General features: G+C 57.2%; 1 long non-coding RNA gene across 1 annotated transcript in view; it reads left to right on the top strand.

Annotated features, from left to right (window-relative positions):
• LOC129145664 (uncharacterized) overlaps positions 1–16,161 on the top strand; it is a 60,976-nt gene that overhangs the window by 41,180 nt on the left and 3,635 nt on the right. Inside the window, exons 2-3 of the long non-coding RNA XR_008551583.1 lie at positions 4,501–4,741; positions 5,061–5,342. This is a non-coding gene — a long non-coding RNA (uncharacterized LOC129145664). The remainder of the gene's footprint in view (positions 1–4,500; positions 4,742–5,060; positions 5,343–16,161) is intronic.

The following is a 16,161-nucleotide window of genomic DNA, read 5'->3' as shown; positions in this document are numbered from 1 at the left end:
CTGGTTTCCCTCCCCTCTGGCTGCTTCAGTTCTTTTGTCAACTGTCAAGGGCCAGTTTTGAGCCTGACTGCGTCTGCCCCGCATGGCTTCTCCGCATGCCACGTGTGAGTGACCAGGAAGCTCGCCCAGCCCTCGTTCCTGCTGTCCACCTCCTACCAGCTGAGCCTCCGGGGTGGACACGCTCACATCTACCTGCTCCTCTGGGGAAGCTGCGGGCAGACCCCTCCCGCTCCGTCCACTGCTGCTTCTTGCTGCCGAGTGCTGGGCAAGCTCGCTGGTTCCTCACTAAATACTGCTGCCTTTCAGATTTACTGTCAGTGAGCAGACCCCACGTGGCACGGCAAGGCGAGGGGGGTCCCCTACTCATTCCCTGGGTACCTCTTGCTGCTTCCCCGGCCTAGAGCGGCCAGTTCCCAACGCCACAGGCGGGTCGGTGTTCTGGGCAGGGCACGCACTGAACACCAGAGCAGCGGGTGCAGAGGGGCTGCGGCTCACCCCTCGTCCGGGCACGTGAGGCAAATAGCAAACACCTGCCACCTTCCAGGGGCTTAATCTAACACAGGTGAATGAGTCTCTGCTCGCGGGAAAACGAGGCCTTATATCTAGGGTGGAAAGTCACCTCCTTTGCAAAGTTTTCCTGAACCAGTTACAAATAAAGCTCTGTTTTCCCACTTACAATGGACCATTTTAGTCTAATGAGCTTTTCTCATTATGTGGAAATGACTTGCACTAAAACTTTCACAAACTGCAAGTGGGTCGCTGGTGTTCAGCGGACACGGCTGCACCATCCAGAGTCCTGCTTGCTTGTCGCAAGCCTGCAGCGGCCAGGGCATGGCCACCAGCAGACCACGGGGTACCTGGGGAGCCTGGAGGTGTTGGCCTGCCCCAGGCCACCCCCCTCATGGCCCTGCCAGCACTCCTGAAGCCCGCAGGGCACCCTCCCCTCCCCTCGGCTGCGACACACCCTCCCTGGCTCCGCTGTCCTGTGGGATCACTGAATTCACACCATGTAGGACGCTTGTGGGTACAATAAGGAAGAGGCAACTAACTGTGACCTCAGTGCTAATGAGTCACTGCAGAGACAGCAAGAAGCCAAGTGTAAAGAGACCCCAGCACAGCACAGGACGCCCAGGCATTCCCTCTCTGCACTGACAGCCTCGGCTCTGGGCCTGGTCCGGGTCCCAGGACACTGTAGTGGGAGGCCAGCGTGGGTCGGGACACCCAAGGGCACCAGGACAGAAGCCGCCGCTGGTGTTCCGTGGGGAGGCGGGGTCAGTCTCTGCGCACGCGCGACCTACTCCAGGTGACTTCTTGTATCGCGCAAGGACTGAGCCCCACGCAAGAGCCTAAACCAGCGGCAGCTGGAAGGGGATGGAGACGGTGGGTTTGCTTGAGACAAAGATCACACGGCCCTCCCCGTCCGCGAAGCCCAGGCCCGGGCAGGACCCGCAGCCAGGCCCGTGTCGGCAGGAGGGCGGCGGCCGTGGGCAGACAGTGCTGCCCTCAGCCCTCACGGGAGCACGTCCAGGAGTCAGGACAGGACTCGCCCCAGCTCCGCGCCGCCGCAGACCCCAGCTCCGCGCCAGGCATCTCTCCTCCCTGCAGCCTCTGATGCCACCTGCGATAAGGACGATTCGGAGCGTTCTTGGCTAATTATTCAATTCCCATGTTGTAGCAATATCTGAAAAACAGAAGTGAAAAGATAAATGATCTTTTTGGTAAAATCCCTTAATCTTGAAGTCAGGGTGTTACGCAGCATAAAATGTATGTTCATTACACTCATTAATTCTTACGCTCTCCCGGGGCTGCTCGCATTTGCTGTCTCCGGATAGGTGAGGGCATCCGGCTGAGGAGAGCGGCAGGAGCCATGTCCCTAAGCGGCCAAGCACCCGGTGCAGGGTCAGCACCGTGCAGTTTCCATGCAGGCCCCGTGCCTGCGCTGTTGAGATGCCGCAGGAATTGCAGGCTAGGACGTTCCCGACTGGCACGGAACCACCGACTGGCACGGAACCACCGACTGGCACGGAACCACCGACTGGCATGGAACCACCGACTGAGCAGAGCACACCAAGGTGGCCCCAGTCGCCTGGTCAGCGAGGAACTGACAAAGGCCGGCCCTGGAGAAGGTAACCAGCCGGGGAGAGGCGGTCTGGTCAGGGAAGCAGGGAACTCAAGAGAAGGGGCCGCTGGCCACAGAAAAGCCGCTAAGGCCTGGGGTGATGGTGTGCCCCAGGGCTGCCCGCAGAGCATGGTCAGTCATTCCCACACCAGGAGAGCCCAGCCCCGGCCGATCACAGCCTCAGCCTGCGGAACGCACCTTCCTGCGGGGAGAGACTGAGCTGGCCTCTGCCCACCGCCCGGGACACCCGCGGGGAAGCCACCTGGTGTCACCCACGCGGCTTCCGCAATTTCTCTGACCCGAACCACACATAACTTCTGAAGATGCAAATTTGTAAAGCGTCACGGTTGTGTATTGCATGTTTGGCGTCTACTTTAGTTTTTAAGAATGGATGTTGTCTAATTATGCAGAGGAGCTTTGGATGAGGAAATATACTAAGTGTGCATTAAATAGACAACTTTAAATAATGGCACTTGTGCTAAGAAGTGTATTTTCTGGCAAGCAACTAATTTATAATGGTCATAGATAAATGCATTAGTGTATGAAATGCTTGTCTTTATTTATTGATTTGAAGGGGCAGCATTATACTTCTGAATATGTCTTCTTTATTGGGTCTGTTTTCCATCTTTTACAAAATTGCCCATATTTTATGTTTGTTGACATTTGCTGCACTTAAATGTTGGAAAATGGAAGCAATTTTACCGTTAAAAAAAAGTCCACGTGAAGTTGACTCCCCTTGCTTTCTGCACCGGGCAGGCGGGAGGGGCGGCCGGCGCGCCCCGCCTGCCCCAGCCCCGGCCCCCGGGTGCCGCCGAGGCCGGAGCTGAGCGAGGCCTGGATGGACCACGCCCGCTGCAGCGCTGCCCGGGCCCCTCGCTGTGCCCGGCCGCTCGCGCCGCGCTGGGCCTTTGCTTTGGGGGTGAGGACGGGGGACGCTCCGCCTCATTCCCTGAGTGTCCAGCGCCCCGGGCGCAGCTGCCTTGCGGGTCTTTACAAATGACCCATCCCGGCAGCCCCGGCCATGGATGTCGGGCCATTAAACGCTTGTGCCGGAGCGTCCCGGGCCGTGAGCCCCGACGGCGGGGACAGCCTACCGCGGTGGCAGCCCCCGCCCCCCTCTGCTGCCCAGGCCCCCCGCGCCGGCTGAGGGGAGGTCTCTGGTTAAAGGAAGCCGCGGGCCGCGCTGCGGGACCAGAAGGTGCGGGGGCCTCGGTGCAGACGGCACTGACCCCCACGAATGCCCCCGAAGTCGGCCGTCGGGTTTGCTCTGCGAGGAGACGGCACGGGCTCGTCCTCCCTGGTCACCCGTGGCCGGGGCCCCGCGAGGGGCAGCTCCACGCGCCGCCCTCTGCGCTCCCGGGTTCCAGCCGCCTGCGCGCCCGGCCGGCGGTCCCTGGGGCGCCCGCGGAGCGAACGCGCGGGAGAAGCGCGCCCCGCGGGCCCGGGGCCACCCGTCCGCGCCCGGGGCTCGGCACCTGCCGTGCGGCCCGCTCAGGGGAGCAGCGGCGGGGTCCTCTGGCCGGCGGGCGCCAGGCCCGGAGCTGCCCGCTCCGGCCTTTCTTTATCGCACCCGTGAGAGCCGGTGGGCCCGGCTGTGCGTGGCCAGCCCAGGACCCCAGGATCAGGCGTGAATCTGGCGTCGCTGGAGATCAGGCTTCCGGGTGGCCGCAGGGCGGGGAGCGCCCCGGGGCCCCCCTTCTGGAGGGCAGAGGGCGGCTGGTGTCCAGCGGGAGACGAAGGCGCGGCTGGTTCTGCCCCCTCGTCCGGAGAGCGGCTGTGGGGGCGGGAGGCCCCGGGGGCTCCGCCAGGCCGCGAAGGAGGAGGCCCTGGCCACGCGCCCCCAGCCCGGCCCCGCCAGAGGAGGCTGGACGCAGCGCGGCTCTTTTGTGCGGCCGTTTCCGCCTGACTGAACCCGAAAATAAACACCTTCGCTCTGGATCGTTCCTGTTTCATTAACACCTTGGCCGAGCGCTTTGGCCGAGGAGACTGGATTGCGGTGCTCGCTGGATTACCCCGCGCAGGGCAGGGTGGCCCTCGGTACCGGGGTGTCCACTGCTCCCCTCTCGCTAGCCCACGTCCAGCTCGTTACACACACACGCATACACACGCACACACACGCACGCACACCCCAGAGGAGAAGCACATGCACATTGGAGTGCACAAAAAAAAGACAGGCAGGGAACAAACAAACCCAGGCAAGCTATTTAGGGCACGGGTCCCACCGGGTTTCTCTGCAAAGCAGTTTAACTGTAGTTAGTAAGTGCTCAGTGTAATCTAATAAAAGGCATTTTGCAATATTAAGCAAAAAACATCTGGTACCCAGAATTCCCTGATCATTTTTAACTAGATGCAATCTCTCTCCCTTTCTCTTTCTCTTACAGACATGTGAAAAATAGCCTAATAAGGATCCTTGTGGTAAAATCAGATGGAAAACGGGGAGGAAGAGCTGTGCCGTCTCCAGCAGCTCATTTCAGGCAGTCCTCCGAGTTTCACAATAATAATCAGTGCTGGCCCAGTGCCGCCGGATTATTTTGTATATTCATGAAGCTGCTCATCAGCCGTCAGGAGAATGCGCAGTAATCCTTGGATGAAATAAGGCCAATCAGTGGAATAATGAGGAAGGTAATATCTCCCAAGAGGCCCGGAGTGGGTTTTCATCAAACCGGGCTGTAACTCTCCAACTATTTGCTTTACAAATGCAGCCTTTGATCTTTGATTTGGGGAGCGGAGGGGAGAGACAGCCTCGCCGGTGGTGTCCAGCCTGCAAGGATAAAAAGCTGGCTCTGGAGGAAGATGGGGGGACCTGGCTTTTAAGTATCAGTCAGTTCTTGTTAACTAAAACCTCAGAGCCTTTTATTTACTGGGCCCTGATATATATTCACTTAGCGGGTCAATTGCCAGGAGGCTTCCCTCCCCTCTGCTTAATCTTCCACACATGCAGATGTGAGGACCGGAAGGCGTTCCTGTCAGAGCTTGGGCTTGGTAACGACCCACCCTGCTTCTGGCTGGAAAGCAATGGAGACTTCCTAATGAGCCCTGGGAACCCTCGTGGGCCGTGAGATCAAGCAGGCACCTACGCCAGGAGGGGCTCGAAGGGCTGAATTGCATCTTATTTCTTCGCCTTCAAGTCAAAAAGCAAAGCCAAAGACAAAGAGGTGCAGATGAAATACACACTGCAGGTGGTCCCGGCGTCCCCTTCCAAGATAAACCAGCCAGCCCGGAGGTGAGGAGCCGCACCCTCACCTGGCCCGCCGGGCTCCCGGTCTGGGGTCCGGGCGAGGCGCACAGGTGCACGCAGCCCTCAGCAAGCCTGGCGGGAGGGGCCAAGCCCAGATTTCCCTCTGCCCACCGCGCTCCCTGCTGCCCCCCCTTTCCTCAGGCCGCGTGCTTGGCCCCCATCCTTGATCTCCCTGCAGGCCTTTCGAGCCTCCCCCCGCAATAAGTGAGGCTCTTTCCTCATCAAATAACCACGCTTTGCATTAGTCGAAAAGACAAGTTGGCTGAATATTGAATTCCCGAATTGCAATGTACCTCTGAATTGTACATTCGTGGAAAAGTATGTCCCTTTTCACCTACCTTATCAGACCAAAAAAAGAGAGAAAAGCATAACCATTTATTCACTGCAGCAAAACGTGAGTATTATCCAGCGCTCTGAGAGAAAATGCCTGGACGCTCAGGTCTCGGGTTAGGCCTCCCGGATCGAGGGCAGGAGACGTTCACATCGTAGTACAGTTCTTAATGAGGAAGGTTTTGTTTAAAGTCTATTATGGATTATTAAGTCTGAAGAATTTCTACTTAATCTCACGGCATACCTTGATTATGAGGGAAATAAATCTGATTTTTAAAATAATATCAATTTTACACAGTATAAGAAACATTTTGTTATTAAGGGCTGCTATTAAAAAGCAAGGTAATGTATTGGCTCTTACTAAAATTAAAAAAACTAATAAGAAATGGAGGAAAATTTCAGGATGGGAAAAGCACTTCTTTGAAAATTAAGTATAATGAGGTGTACAATAAACAAGGTCAAACAAGTTAATTCGAAGGGATGAAATGAGGTGAAAAGGAATTAAAGGCGATGGCCGGGACAGATTTATTCACTTACTGTGTGATGGTGTCATTAAGGAAGCCGCCCGCGTGACGGGCTGGGACAGCGGCGGCGGCACGAATGGTCTTTGGCCACGAGAGGCGCGCCGGGTCTCCTCAGCGCTTATTAATGGTGTCTCCGAGCACCTTGGAGCAGGCAGGAGGCTTTCCGCGCGGAATGTGCAGCCGCTGCCTTTGACGCGGGGGCTTCTCAGCCAGGGGTGACTTCAGCCCCTCGGGTTCCCGCCCGGCCGGGGCTGCGGAACCGGGGCGCGGGCTGCCGCGGACATTGGAGTCACCCCATTCTGGGATTTTAAACCGGGATGTAAATGAGTTTGAAACCGGTCTTTCTTCCATTTTCTCTTTTCCAAATGTAACGCAGTGAAATGACAGAGATTAATCACGGCCGTAACTGCAGCTGGAAAGCGGGCAGCGCCGCGAGGGGCCCCCACGGCCGCGTCCTTCTTGACAATCACGCTTCACTCCAGCCACCATTGTTCTGGCTGGCGAAGTCCCCCACCAGGGCACGCGCCCGCACACCTCTCCTCCCGGGGAAGCGGGGGCAGAGGTGGCGTGGGCTGCAGCGCCCCATGCCCAGGAGTCTGCCCGGCCCGTGCCCACGGGGGCGCAGCGCAGCCCACCCCCGCTCCCCCGCCCTCGTCTTCTGCCTCCTGGGCCGGGCGGGGCTCGGACGGGCGTCGGGTGAGTCGGGCCTCCCCGGCATCTGAAGGGGGAGCGGCGCCCCGTCCTGCCCCCCTGGACCGCCCCTGGCACCGGCGGGCGCGCGGAAGGGCCTCGCTGGAGCGCGGGGGCGCCGGGTGGCCCGGGGGGCAGAGACGAGCCGGCGGGAGGCGCCTCCCAAGGCTCCGGGATCCCAAAGGCCTGTAGCCCGCGGGTGAAGCCGGCGCGGCCTCCGGATGTGGGGGGAGCCGAGGCGAGGCGCGGGCGGTCCGCGGGAGCGACTGGCCGGCGGCCCCCACGCCCGGGGCCCGCGCCCCTCACCGCGGCCTCCCGGGGCTGCTCCGGCCGCGCGGGCCACGCGCTGCTGACCCCGGCCTCGAGCGACCGCCGCGGACACCAGCTGCAGGCCGAGGTGGCGCGGGGGAGCCGGGGCTCGGACTGGGGGGCCCGCCGGGGGAACCGGGGCTCGGAGGGGTCCCCGCGGAGCGGAGAGGGCGCCGCCCGCGTCCCGGTGGAGGGGGACCTCGGAGCCGGACAGCCAGTGACCGCGCGCTCCGGGGACCACGCCCCACCCCGGGTCCCTGGAGGGGCACAGCCGGGAGCCCCCTAAATGAGGTCCACGCAAAGCTGGAAAGTGACGCTGGTGGCGGCGTGACACGGGCGGGGCCGGAGGATGGATGCGGGGGAAGGGCCGCGGGCTGGGCGCAGGGTCCAAGGCGGGGGGCGCCGGCCAAGGCGCGGGGTGCGGGGCGCGGGGCGCGGGGCCGAGGCGCGGGGAGCGGGCGCGGGGGCCGAGGCGCGGGCCGGGCCGCGTTTCCTCCCAGGTGTCTGAGGCGTGATTTCATCCGTGAACCATAATCAACTTCCTTAATGAAATACGTAATTAACATATTATAATTGTGGTAAAGATGATTTTGACAGAAATCATTTTCCATATCTAATACTATGCTAATTTAATCTGTTCCTCCCTCCCCGACATGACCTTTAGTGATTAAGTTTCACGGCGGGGTTGTTGTGGGCTGATGGATGGATTCCGGGGCGCCTCTGCCCGCGGGTCCCCGGCTCGTCCGCGGGAGGCGCCCCGCGGGGAGGCGCCCGGGAAGCCCGCGCAGTCCGGGGGTCCCGCGGCTGCCGAGTCCAGGCCGCCGGGCAGTGACTGCGCTCCAGCAACCCCCCATCACTGGCCACCCCAGACGCGAGGAGAAGGCCCGCAGCAGGAATTGGGGGGTGGAAGTGGGTGGTGGGGCCCTTGGGGGTGGCCCGCGCCTCTGCGTCCTGCAGAGTGATGCCCACCAGCACCGCCACGCGCGGAATCACGTCAGCGTGAAAGGCACAGGAAGAGACGCCGCAGGGATCCTGCCCTCACCCCCCACCTGTCCCCTTCTGCCTTGTCCTCCCCGGCTCCCCGCTCCCAGAATCAACAGTCACAGCCCCAGGTGACACACAGAGGGGACAGAGCGGCCGCCTTGCCCCTGCCCTTAGCTGTGACCCCGCGAATCTCTGAGGGATCCAGGGCGCTCGCTGGGGAGCTGAGGCCGTGGGGACCACGGGACTCGGGTGAGTGATCCTTGGACATCTCTCCTCCCTTGCTGGCAGCGGTGTGGCGGCGCCCAGACACATCTCCAGCGGGCCTGGAGCAGCCAGTTCCTTACACACAGCCCCCTGGTCAGCATGTAATGCACCTCCCGTCCTGCGCCTGCCTTGATGATGCCCTTTCCCTGGCTCCCTTCCCTGGACAAGCACAGTGAGTGAGACGCGGGACACACAAGTCCCTGTTTCACCAAGGTCCCGGCGGCAGCAGGCTATGAGCAGCTCATTTCAGAGATGTCAAACACTACACGTGGGTTGTCAGCTGCAGCTGGGGCTGCCATCCCAAACCCCCATTTTGTTCAAGGGTCAACTGTACAAGAATTTCGTGAAGAAACACGTGACGGGTGGTGTGCACTCTGAGCTGTTCCGCCTTGCCCTATTCACATATCTGTCTGATCCTGTCTATTAAAATATAATCAAGAGGGGTCCCCTCCTTGGTGGTCTAGGGGCTAAGTCTCTGCGCCATCACCTCTATGGCCTGAGGAGGAGCTGACCCCTATGGCGCAGCAGACCTCTCCTGTCTCGTCCTCTGCTCCCCTCAGCAGTGTGTCTCAGTAGATCCACCGGTTCTTCGCCCTGCTCTGTCTCTGGTGAACCCTCTCACCCCTCAGCACCTCTGGCCTGCACCCCAGTTCTTCTATACCAAAAAAATAAAAAGCCAACCAAGAGCAACTAAATAGATTTCGCTATGAAGTGTCATTCCAGACTGAGGCTGTCAGGTTCTACCAGTCCGTTCTTCTGGTTTTCACATATGATTCTGTTCTAGCAAGTTCTTCCAACAACAAGTGCCGGCTGCGTGTCACTGGTCTTGTCATCCTGGGAGAGCACACTCACGATGGGAGGCAGGACCACGGTGCTCTGGTTCAGCCTGTCAGTTCATGAGCGGATGGACGTCGTCAAGTCATTATTTCTGCCTTTCATCTCACATGTAAAATGGACTCAAAATTAAAACCTCTGTATGAGCCGTGTTTGTGAGTCATAACTAAAGACAATTGTTATGAAAAGAGTATAAATCAGGTATGTTCAACATTGAAAAGAGAAACATTTGGAAAAATCCAAATTCCATATTAGCCACCAAATTTTTTCATCTGCATCACAATTTGGGGGTCGGTAAAGAAGTAATTGACCGAGAGTTGTATTGGACACTCTTCGCATTGGTTTTTACTCGGAGCAATTGCAGCATTTCACACCTGAGCTGATTTGTCTGCATCTCCATAAGATCATCATCAGCTGACTCTGCCGTTCTGGGCTCATGCACGTAAACAGGAAATTGGTAAAAAGGCCTCGTCTCTCCAGATGAAAAGGCTGCACGTGCAGTCCGTTGAGAGCACATCGAGAAGTTCAGTCACATTTGTCTTCCGATCACTGTTAGATAAACTGGATCTATTCAGCAGTTCCGAAAGCTCAGACTTGCCGTCTTCCATGTAGAGATGGAAATCGTGAAGATGGGCTTTATGGCGGCTGAGACCCCGTCACGGCCCCAGCTGCCCCGTCAGCATTTGGGATTGTTAATTTAGAAGTGCTTTGCAGATTACAGACTCTGTCGTTTCAGAACGATGTTCAATGCTTACCGTTGATGAACACAGACCTTTTTTTTTGTTCCCTCTCATAATCATTTTTAAAAGAAGTCAAGATAGGATTTAAACTGCATCAAGTTGGAAAAAGTCTTTCAGTCAGTGCATGTCAATCCCTGTCTTTTGAAGGGAGCGTTATTAAGGCCCAGTCATTGTTGATGCGATCTCAGGCGAAGACAAACGCACACCAGGCCTTTGGTGGTTTTCCGCGTCTCCCGCCTTCCTGTTTCTGTGCCTCCTTTACTGCGTTTGGTGCCAGATATATATTTTCAGTCTTAAAATTTTAATTCCTCTCTTGATGTTCAAAGCATTTATTTACTTGTTTTCCAGTAGTCTTCTTGTGGCTGCTCTAGAAAGCTCACTCCGCGCTTTGCCTCGGTACCGTCTACTCGAGGCTGACAACTCGGATGACACGCACAGCCACTTTGGCCCAATTTCTCTCCCTCCTGTGTGCTCACTCCCGCGTGCGCCCACCCGCATGGAGTAAGCCTCACAGTGCGGTGTCCTTCGCCGTTGCTTTGCCCCATCTTAGGGTTTTACAGAAATGTTTAAAAAGGAAAGCGTATGTTTCTAGCCCCTGCTCCAGGCACCCACACCTCGGCCACCTCGGGCCACCTTCTTCCTTTCTAAGGGTTCGCCGTCTTCCCTGCACCCCTTCCTTCCTGCCTGACGCAGACCACCGTGGGGCTGGATGGCAAGTGTGCGGGCCATGAAATCCCCCCGCTTTTGTCTGTCTGGGAATTTTTGCCTTCATTCTTTGTATATGTATAGTTTTGGCTTGACAGGTTTTTCTTTCTTTCAGCTTTTAGTTATGTCACTCACTGCTTTTTGGCTTTCATTGTTTATGACCATCCTTTAGCTACTTATCATCATATTATTCCCCTTATGGATTGAACGTGTTTCTTCTTTTTTTTTTTTTTAAGATTTATTTATTTACGCATACAGGAGCTGGGGTGCAGGCCAGAGGTGTGGGGGTGAGCAGATTCACCAGAGACAGAGTGGGGAACAGAACAGGCGGATCAACTGAAATTCACTGCTGAGGGGAGCAGCAGAGAGACAGGAGAGGTCTGCTGCGCCCTGCGAGCAGCTACCTGGCCGGGGATTGAACTCATGCTGCAGAGGCCACGGATTGCTTCATAGTGCGGTGCTGAACCCCTTGCACCACCAGGGAGGTCTGAGCGCATTTTTTCTTTTGCTGCTTTCAAGGTGATCGTCTCTGTGCTTCAGAGGTCTGATTGTGATGTACTGGGTGTGAACCTCTTTGTGTTCATCCTGTTTGCAGTTCGGGTTTCTTGGATGTGTAGGTGTGTGCTTTTCATTAAGGCTGAGGATGTTTTCTACCATTATTTCTTCAGTTATTCTTTTTGCTCCTTTCTCTCACTCTTCTCCTTCTGGAACTCCCGTCATGCGTTTATTACTACCTGATGCTGCCCTGGCATCTCTGAGCTCTTTATCCGCTCTGTCTATGTCTATGGATCTTCCTTCAAGTTCGCTAATTGTTTTTTCCTGCCACCTCAACTCTTGTCGAGACCATGTCATGAACTTCCCTCTTCAATTGCTGTGATTTTCAATACCAAATTTTCATTAGGTTCTTTTAAAAATCATCTGCTTCTCTGAAAAGGTTTCCTATTTGTCGAGTCTTTATTACCATATTTTCCTTTAAGTCTTTAATGATAGCTTTTTTATAACAGCTACTTATAATAGCTACTTTGAAGAATTTGTTTGCTAAATCAGAGATCTGGACTCACAAAGTCAGTTTCTCTCGGTTGCTTTTTCTCCTGAATGGGTCGCACTGTGTTTGCTCTTCTACCTGGTCTTATAATTTCTTCAAATAGTGGACATTTTAGAGAAGATGGCTACATAGTCCTACTGGTTGTGCCCGGCTTTAGTAGGTCTTCATGTTTAAGTATCTCTTAATTTTGTTGCTTGAATTTGTCTAATCTCTGGCAGGTGGAAATCATTGTTTTATACTTGCTTATGGGAGAAGATTTGCAAACTTTTCACAAGCCATTGCCAGAACTCACTCTATTGAAAATGGATTTAAAGATTGTTACTGTTTCAAAGAGATAAAAATTCCATGCTCAGAGCTACAGCTGGCCTTTCCCGGGCCCCTCCAGGTCACCCATCTGCACAGTAATTTAAGTGTTTGCTCTGCGTGGGCAGTGCTGGCACCCAGGAGCTCCCTCTTCAGCCGGGAAAAGTCACCTTTCACTCTCCCCAGCTGCCGGGCCCCTGCGGACTGACCCCACCTGGACACACCCACTAGCAGGAAGGCAAAGGGCCAGGGCGCGTCCTTCCTGCGCGCGTGGAGAGGCTGCAGCGTGCACTCTCGGAAGAGCCTGCGGCACCTCCATGTCACCTAAAGTTTCGTCTCCTTTTATTCTGTTTTAAATTCTGGGACAGAACAAGAGGGTGTAAGGGCGCTTTCTAGAACATCACACCATGAGGCTTGGGCGATGACGGCCGGGCTGGAAAGAGGGGAATTGTGGCCTAAAAACACCTGAGGCGCTGCGGCAGGAAAAGGGGCCCAGGAAGCAGCCTTCTGTTCATCGTCAGATTAGCAATACATGTAATTCACCTGCTTGAAACAAAAACCAGTAAACTTACGGCTTTTCACGTTGACTCTTCATATAAATAAATTCACAAATGGGGGGGGGGGCTTGGTTAGACCCCGTGCCTTGACTTTGTACCCAGATGGAGGGTCAGTGCAGCCTGGGGGGCACCAGACAGACAGGGAGGCCTCGGGAGGGGCTGGCCGGCGCAGGGCTTGGATTTCCTCCCCCTGGAATGTCAAAACGAGATACGGAGAACTGAACTTTCCCGAATGTGTAAAAGAAATAGACTTTAGTTAAAGCAAAGCGGAAAGGTGACACCAAGCAGATTTATTTTTTGAGTTTTCAAATCTTTTTTAAAATTTTGTAAAGATTTATTTATACATACAAGAGCTGGGGTGCAGCCCAGAGGTGTGGGGCTGAGAGGAGTCACCAGAGAGAGAGAGCGGGGAGCAGAACGACTGAAATCCACTGCCGAGGGGAGCAGCGGGGAGACAGGAGGGCTCTGTCGCGCCCGGTGGGTCTCTCCCTGGCCGGGGATCGAACTCGTGCTGCAGCGGCTGGCGGGTCGCCAACCTCCTCCCCCCGCCCTTACAGAGACCCCTTCGGGGTTTGCTTGGCTCCTCAGGGTTGTCTGAGTCCAAAGCACATTCATCAACATCCCTCTTCCTTCAGTGTAAATATTTGGCCAATATTTTGAAATATGGGTACAATTCCCTTTTATAGTTACCTTTTATAAAAGGCAATTTCATTTATCCTGATCCTTCCTACCGTAAACCACGAGATTGAGATCTATTCTCTTGAAGGGAGATCATGAAAAAATGCAATAGGCCTAAGACACAATTTCTTCATTTTCAGGCACGAAATTAGGTCTTGAAAGCCGTGGCTTTCAGTCACCGGAACAAGCACTTGCGAGGAATAAGAAGCTTTTATTTTATTTCTTCCCCTTCCTTTAAAAGCTTTTCCTGAGGTATCAGGAGGAAGATGTGTTTGCAGGGCCCACGTGTGTGCAACCCACGAGTCGCATTCCCCACAAGGAGACAGAGCTAGAAGTTGGGATTCCCGCGAGGAGACGCTGAAAGGCAGCTGCCCCCTGAAAGCGGGCGAGGGCCGCGAGGGGCCGGGTGCAGCGGGCTCATCTCCAGCCACCTCTCCGCACAACAGTCAACCCCAGCAACAGAAGTCCAGGGCTGCTTACAGGGCCTCTAGGGTGGGGGTGCCCCCGCCCCATGCCATCCCCGCTGCCAAGATGAAAGCCGGTTGCCAGGAGGGAAAAGCCAGCACTTCCTACAGCACCGGGTGACTCTCAGACAGTGCTCAGGAGAGCCCCGCCCTCAGGAGCCTTCACACCAGCAGGTGACCCTCCCTGCACCTGCGTTTGCAGAACAAAGGGGCCTGGGCTCTGCGAAGGGTTGCTTCAGAGGCTGGACACAGCTTCACAGACCACCTGGCACCTCAGTGTTGGCCAAGCCCTCGTCACACTCCTAGGGCGTGGGGGTCCTCTGGCCACAGGGCCCATCTGCAGAGAGGAAGATCCTGTACGGGGAGGTCACCCTAGAGTGGCAGAACCACAGTAACGCCAGAGAGCAATAGATGAAGTACTAGTTAATGTTTCCAGAAAGGAAAACACACGGGCCTGCGTTGCTTCGTCGCGAGACTCACCTGGGAGACCAAGGCTGAAGGCACCGCGTGTGACTAAGTGGCGAGACTCTCAGTTCCTCTCTTTTTAAATAGCTGATAGGCCCGGCCAGGGGGATTTATCACTTTTTAATTAAGCTCATGTCAACGCTTGAAGTTTATTTCAGTCCAAATCTGTTGACCCAAGTCCTTTTTGAAGAAACTGCCCCTCTCCGAGGCCTAAGTATTCATGGGGAATTCACCGTGGGGAGCACCGGGCGGGCGGTGGGGCCACATTTCACCAGCAGGACACGGGCCCAGGCCTTCCAGGGCGCCAGCAAGCTGTTATGGAAATGAACTTCAGCTCAATCTCTGTTATTTAAAGTCCAGAGCAGCAGGTCGCACTGCCCAGAGGGGAAACAACAAAAGCTGGAATAAATCTTCTGAGGTTCCAGTTGAACCCCAAAGCAGTGTCAGCTGCACCCACCACCTGCTCGGGCCTTGGAAACTGAGGCTCTGGAGGCGACTGGGGGATACAGTTCAAGGGGGGCCTGTGATCGCCACGGTGTGGTGGTTTCCTTTTGAGGACAATTACAGTGTTTTTAAATTTTGGAGGCGACGCTATGAGGCGGAAGTGTGGGGAACAGAGGGAGACTGTCCGCCGAAGCCGCCATCTGATTCCAGCGGTTTGGAACGCGGTTAAGGGAAGGGTGCAGTCTGGGCGGCAGTTCAGCCCACCCAGATCTAAAGGGACCCCCCCCCCTTGCTTTTCACATGCTATTGGCGTGTCCAGTTGGGCCAGCTCTTGCCGAGACCCTCGGCTCCAGCACTGCTCCTGAGCTGGCCAGGGAGCTTGGGCGCCTGGGCAGTGGACACGTGTGGAGCCCAGCAGGAGCCAGGCGGCCGCGGCCTCAGCCTGCAGTGTGGGCAGCTGCCGCCTGAGGTGGTCTCCGAGTGCGGGTGACCCTAAGGGCCCCGGAGCATTTTCAATTTTGACGTCACTGTCCCTCCTGCAGCCTTTCCGCGCCCTCGCCCTGCACCGCGCGGCCTGCGCTGTGGCTCTCCTTGCTCAGGGCCTCTCCGTGCCTGGGCAGTTCCTTCCTCAGCACCCCGGGCTCCCCTCGGAAGCCCGCCCCAGCACCCCGGGCCCAGGCGCTGGTTTCCTCTGCAGCCCCGGTGCCCGCTGCGCCCGCTGGCGGCTGGTGCTCAGGCCCCGCGCAGACGCGGCAGAGAAGCGCAGCAGGGGTCGGGGCTGAGAGGGCCCTAAGTTTCCAACTCCTCCCTCTTAGGGCCTGAGGGTGCCCCCCAAATGTACCTGCTGATAGCAGCAGGGGCAGGTCGTGAGGAGGTGACTGTCTCTGAGGGTGGGGTCCTCGCCAGTGGGGTCGGCGCCGTCGCAGAAGCCAGACCCGCAGCCGCCCTCCCAGGCCGTGCCCTGCCTGCGCGGGATCTTGGACTCGGGGCCGGGGAAGTCAGCCCGCAGCACCCCGAGGTGTTTGGCGGTGCAGCCCGAGCGGAGGGGGACCCACGCAGAGGTCCTGTCCCTGGAGGGCGCTGCTGCCCCGCGCCGCCGCCTCTGGCCCAGTCCCCAGCGCACGCGAGCGCGGGCTCCAGGCCTCCTCCCCGGCTGGGCGGTGCTCCTCCGGCGCCCCTCTGTTGCTCCCCTGGCGCCCCTCTGGCGCTCCTCCGGTGCGCCTCCAGCTCTCCTCTGGTGCTCCCCTGGCGCCCCTCTGGCGCTCCCCTGGCGCCCCTCTGGCGCTCCCCTGGCGCCCCTCTGGCGCTCCCCTGGTGCTCCTCCGGCTTTCCTGTGGTGCTCCCCTGGCACCCCTCTGGCGCTCCCCGGTGCTCCTCTGGAGCTCCTCTGGTGCTCCCCTGGTCCTCCTCTGGTGCCCCTCGGTGCTCCTCTGATGCGCCCCTGGCGCCCCTCTGGTGCTCCCTCGGC

The sequence above is a fragment of the Talpa occidentalis genome, unplaced genomic scaffold, assembly GCF_014898055.3.
Source record: "Talpa occidentalis isolate TD23 unplaced genomic scaffold, MPIMG_talOcc4v2.1 talOcc4.13, whole genome shotgun sequence".
Classification (NCBI taxonomy): Eukaryota; Metazoa; Chordata; class Mammalia; order Eulipotyphla; family Talpidae; genus Talpa; species Talpa occidentalis.
Note: the sequence above shows the minus strand (reverse complement) of the source record. Positions and strands in the feature narration are given on the sequence as shown.